Here is a 6,237-nt window from a genome sequence, read left to right as displayed (position 1 = left end):
CCCAGGTCCACTACAAATTAATAGGCAACCAACCTCAAAATAAGAGTATCTGAATTATTAAACACATTAACAGGTTCACAACATAACGTTACTAATAGATGGAAGAAAAAAATTAATGTAATACAATATTAGCTTGATAAAAAGTTCACAGAAAGCAATGGCCGATACCATTACAAAAAAGGCCAATAACAAATCACTTTGTATTTCTAGCTAGTAAGATGATTAAGAACAATTTGCTATGGCAAGTTTCATAACTCACTTCAAAAAAATAAAAAAGATATGCATGTCGATTTAAAGATGGGTCAAAGCCATTTCTTATCCCAAGGTGCATGCAAACCCTCTTGCATTGTGATTCAAATGCATCTAAGCATGCAATTAAAAGTGATGGCCCAAAACAAAGGATGTGAAAATGTAGGTAATAAAACTAGCATCAAAAAGCGATTACAAGCATACGCTTGATAACGAAAATTATCATCACACATGAAGTAGCCCCTTACAATGTTTTCACCTCATAAGATTCAGTATGTTACATTAACCAAAAAAAAAAAAAATTAATTTATCGATAACTCTATAAATATTGTTTTACAAGAAATTAGACTATTTTATTGAATATTTTTATTTATTCAAATAGTTGTAATATCATTTTTAATAAATGTTTAGACACTCAAATTTATTTTAAATCATGAAATATGTGTTTTCCACTCATCTACTACATTTTTAGTCGGGTTTGAAAAATTTCGAGAAAAAATGACGAAAACGCCCCTGTGAGGCGAAAATTATTTTTCCACGATTTTGAAAGGGAAAAAGCTTAAAATTCTTTAAAAACGAGGTTTGGCAATGATTACTCACAGGGGAGATGAGAAAAATGGTACTAAAGCCTTGTGGGGTTCCGGTTGGCACTCCGGGTAACGAATGTCTACTAGGACGTCACGACGGTTGTCACGGGCTCGAAGGGAGTACCGGGTCGTGACAGCTATTATAGTAAAATAAATAACCGATTTGGGAGCGAACCATGTGCGAATCAAATATATATCTAGCAACAGCGTATCCAACTAAACCAGAGTTAATGGAATCCTTGGAATAATATAATCCTAAATCTATAGTTCCTCAGAGATAACATAAAATATGTTTTATACAATTTTAGTGTTTCTAGGTTGGCTTAGAACTAAAACGTGCCAACAAATTTATCGCAAAAGCAATATCTGGTCTCATACATTGTGCCAAGTACATCAAAGCCCTAATTGCATTAAGATGTGGTACTTTAAGATCCAATATCTCCTTATCAAGTTCTTTAGGACAAAATGGGGTTTTTTTGGGGATCAAGAAACCTCACAACCATAAGGGTGCTCAATGGGTTTGCTTTGTCCATGTTAAAACGTCTAAGTAATCTCTTAATGTATGCTGACTGGTGGACAAGTATTCCATTTGTTTTATGCTCAAGCTCTAGACTAAGACAAAGTTTGGTTTTACCCAACTCTTTAACTTTAAACCCTTTTTTCAAATATTCATCAGTTTTAAACAACTCTTATAGAGTTCTAATCGAATTCATATTGTCGACATAAACTACTATCATAGCAAATCTAGTTTATGATTTCTTAATAAACACACATGGGCAGATAGGATCATTCTTATACCCTTCCTTAATTAGGTACTCGCTTAAGCATTGATACCACATGCTACCGAATTGCTTCAATCGGTATAAAGATCTTTGCAACTTATTGTGAATAAGTTACGGGGAGTGTATGCTTTAAGCATTTTGAACCCCTCATAAATTTTTATATAAATATTGGAGTTTAATGAGCCATCTAGATATGCCGTCACAACGTCCATAAGATGTATTTCCAGTTTTTCAGAAACAACTAGGCTAATCAGGAAACGAAAGGTAATCATATCCATCACAAGTGAATACGTCTCATAATAATCAATCCCAAGTCTCTGAGAGAAGCCTTAAGCTACAAGTCGGGCTTTATACCTCATGACCTCATTTTTATTATTTCGTTTTTAGACAAAGACCCGCTTGTATCCAACAGGCTTTACATTGTCAAAGGTTAGAGCTACAAGTCCGAAAACCTCTGTTTAGCAAGGGAAGTCAATTCAGCTTGGATTATTTCCTCTCACTTAGGCCAATCTTGCTTTTGACAACATTTAATAATAAATCGCATTTCATAATCATTGTTCATAATCTCATGAGCAATTGAGAGTGTAAAAACATCATCGATGATTATCTCATTTCAATCTCAAATCTTATTACAATATGTAATAAAGATCTCGATATTCCCGAGGTCGGTGATCTTTTCATCGGTTCGTGCCTCTTCAGAGGCGATAAGCTCTTCTAGAGCAAGCTTAATACCATGCTCTTCTAGAACGGATTCTTGATTCGTCTCTCTTCATTTTCGATAAGCAATGTCTTTTGATCTTATCAGTATTTCACATTTCAGGTGTGGGCCATTTTGATCCATTTCAGCCTATCCTTCAAGAACAACAATCTTAGCTGGAGCATTCACAGCTAAAATAGTTCATGACCTTGGTAATATCATTAAATGTGTTAGGAAGTCTATTGGCAATAGCCTGTAAATAGATTATACACTGCACCTCGTTTTCACATTCAAGAGTTCTTGGGTCTAAATGGGATAGATTTTTTTCATTTTATGAGAAATTTACAACTAGTTTCTATTTCTTCGCCATGAAAACCTTAAATACCCCAATTAATGGAAACATTGTCTTATCAAAATGACAATAAACGAATCTAGCAGTAAAAAGATCACTCGTCGTTGGTTCCAAGAACCTAATAATGGATGGTGAATCAAACCCAACGTAAATGTCCAAACGGCATTAGGGGCCTATTTTAGTCCTTTTGGCAATGCTACAAGCACATGTATAGCACAACCAAAAGTGTATAAATGTGAAATGTCTAATTCATAGCCTAGAACTAACTGTATGGGAGATTTCAAGAGGCTAGCAGCGGGGCGCAATCTAATTAGTGCCACTACATGCAAAATAGCATGACTCACATTGAACAGTAAAGCTTTATCCTCAATAAAAGAGTACGAGCGATAATTTGGATGCATTTAATAATGGATTCTGCTAATCCGTTCTAAGTATGAATAAATGGAACAGAGTGCTCGACCTCGATTCCTAATGAAGCACAATATGTATCAAAGCTCTTTGATGTAAATTCACTAGCATTATCCATCCTTATGCTCTTGATTGGATAATCAGGGATATGTGCCCGAAGCTTTATAATTTGTGCAAGTAAACGTGCAAAGGCAACATTGCGCATAAATAACAAGCAAACATGGGACCATCAATAAGATGCATCCACTAATACCATAAAATATCGGAATGAGCCACTTGCTGGTTGTATTGAACCACAAATATCACCCTGAATTCTTTTCAAGAATGAAGGAAATTCAAGATCAACCTTTGTCATAAAAGGTTTAGTAATGAGTTTTCCTTGTGAACAAGTTTCACAAGTATAATCCTAGGATAACAAAACCTTTTTATCATTTAAAGGGTGTCCTCTAGTATTTTGGATTATCTTATGTATCATCGTAGTTCTCAAGTGACCTAGGCAATCATGCTAAAGTCCAAACTCATCGAGATTTACTAGTCTTCAGGACATGATAACATAGGATTTAACAACTCTAATAGTGACAGAATATAATCCTATATTTGAAGATTCCAACTTCTTATGGATGGTTTTCTAGCCCATCGTATAAGAGGTGATGTAGATACATTATTTATTTTGCTCATAAATTATCTCAATATGGTACCCATTACGACGTACATCTTTGAAACTAAGTAGATTCCTCTTCAATCTACTACTTAGCAATGCCTCATCGATATGCAAGGTGGTGCCATTTGACGAAACAATTGTGGCATTATTGCATGGACATTTGACTTATGCAATGTTACACTTGAGAAAAAGTGCTCACCGCAAAGTATGGTATGTGTCGTTACAATCTCAAGCAAACAAACATCTTCCTTTTTCTCAATAGTTCCCATTTGCATTTGTATTGACAACTTCAGGTGTCAAGTATCATAAAAATTTACAAATTAGTCATGGGATTGAAAATTTCAAATAATAAATATGAAACCAATTTCATAATAATTTTATTAAATCATCATATTGTTCTTCCTTGGGAACAATCAACCAAGGGTAATATATTCAGAAAAAAAAAGAAAAAGATGAAGAAAACATTAAAATCCTCAGATCCTAAGTATGGGTTGTCCTCCACCATTTTGATGCCTTATCTTGGCTATCAAGGTCCTCGAAGAAATTAGAGACTTCTAAGGATGTTCTTGCTTCTATAAGAACAATAAGAGTCATTTTAACGAAGGCATTGTTAGCTTCAACGTTGGTCATAGCAGTAAAATTCTCAATAGTGTGAGTCTCAACACACTTGCCCTTATCCTTCAAGGATGTTTGGTATAAATCAGCAAAGTGCTTTGGCGTTCGACAGATACGTAATTAGTGTCCAACCATGCCACAACAATGGTTGATACTTTCATCACGCTTTTTCAAGGGCTTCTTGCCTTTGCCATGATTTGGGCCAAGGTTGAATTGCCTATGGCAGTCAAGTCTTCCACCACCTTTACGTGGGTTTTGCCCTTGCTTACATTCACAGCCCTTTAATTGGCTTGTACTTTTACTAAAGCTAGCATTTGCTTCAAGCAATGTTTACGAGCTAGCAAGTCTAATATCACGATTTTTGAGCAGTAGTTCATTAATCTATTCTATAGTTAGAAGGATAGAAATCAATTCCAAGTATGTCTTAAATTGACGTTGCTAGTATTTTTATTACAATACAATATTTGAAGTATGGAAAATGGAAAAAGTTTTCTCTAATAGCTTTGATTCAGTGAGTTTAACACTGCATAACTCCAACTAAGAACTAATATCAAATAAGGTTGAGTTGTAGTCGAACATTGATTTAAAGTCTTGCAGCTTGAGATGCTATTAGTCATACTATGCCTAAGGGAGGATAACTGTCTTGGTATGATCATACCTCTCTTTCAACCTCATCCATAGGATCTCAGGGTCTCAAACAGATAAATATTGAGTCTTTAGGCTCTCATGCAAATGACGACGAATGAAGATTAGTGCATTCACCTTATCTTTGTCATTTGCTTTCTCATCTATAATAATTGCATTAGCAAGACCTTGCCCTTGGATATGCATCTCCACATCAAGGCACCAAGACATATAATTACTTCTTCTCACTTTTAAGATGTGAAATTTGGGCTTTTTGATATTTCTCATAATTCTACATGCAGAAAAATGGACCCACAAATTAATTATGACAACTACAAGGGTGTGGCCCATCGCCACTTCAAGGGCCGAAGGGATGCTATAGGCTCGTTGTTGGCTTTAGGCTGACTGGATTGAATACAAAATCAAAATCTATTTACTTGATGAAGAACCAAAAAATCACCTCCTTATTTGGTGATCGTGCTGATAATGTGTTGTAAAAAAAAAAAACAATAGAAATAGGTAGAAAAGAGAGATATTGAGAGAATGCTCTTTGTGTATTATTGAAGCAATGCTTGGAATGAAAAATAATTGTTATACAAATGAGGATGGGGTGACCCCCTATTTATAGTTGAAGCCCCTTATAGATCAATGGCTATCACAATCTCTTACTAAGATACATCTCTAAATTACATTATTTTCTTAATAAATCCCACATTATCACCTAGAAAATATCCACATGTAGATGAATCTTGAAATAACTAGAATGTGGATAATACATTTATCATTTATCAAATTTACTCTAATTTGAATTGGTCTAAATTGGTGTGATATGTCGATATTCCATAACAGAAGTAAGCTTTAAACTTTTTTTGATATAATTTTAAGATTTAATCTAAAAAATAATTTTCTTTTATTTCGTAAAACTTACCTCAATCATCGGATCTTCTTTTAAAAATATCATATTCGAATCCACTACCTTAAAAAATATATTTGAATTTTATTTCTAGTTTTTATTGATACTGAAAATTTATAAATATACAAAATGAGAAGGTGTTACATGACTTTTCAACACCTAAATTCTTTTTCATAAATTAAAAAAAAATTCACTCTTTTAAAAAAGTTTTTCATACTTATAATTTGGAGAATTACAAAAAAATCACTTTTCTAAATTTTATTTTATATTTTTTAGATTTATCAAACTAAAAGTCCAATTATGAAAAAAAAAACACCTTTTTAATAAGTTTTTTGTATAACTTTTTTTT

This window comes from Theobroma cacao, chromosome 4 (genome assembly GCF_000208745.1).
Source record: "Theobroma cacao cultivar B97-61/B2 chromosome 4, Criollo_cocoa_genome_V2, whole genome shotgun sequence".
NCBI lineage: Eukaryota > Viridiplantae > Streptophyta > Magnoliopsida > Malvales > Malvaceae > Theobroma > Theobroma cacao.
Note: the sequence above shows the minus strand (reverse complement) of the source record.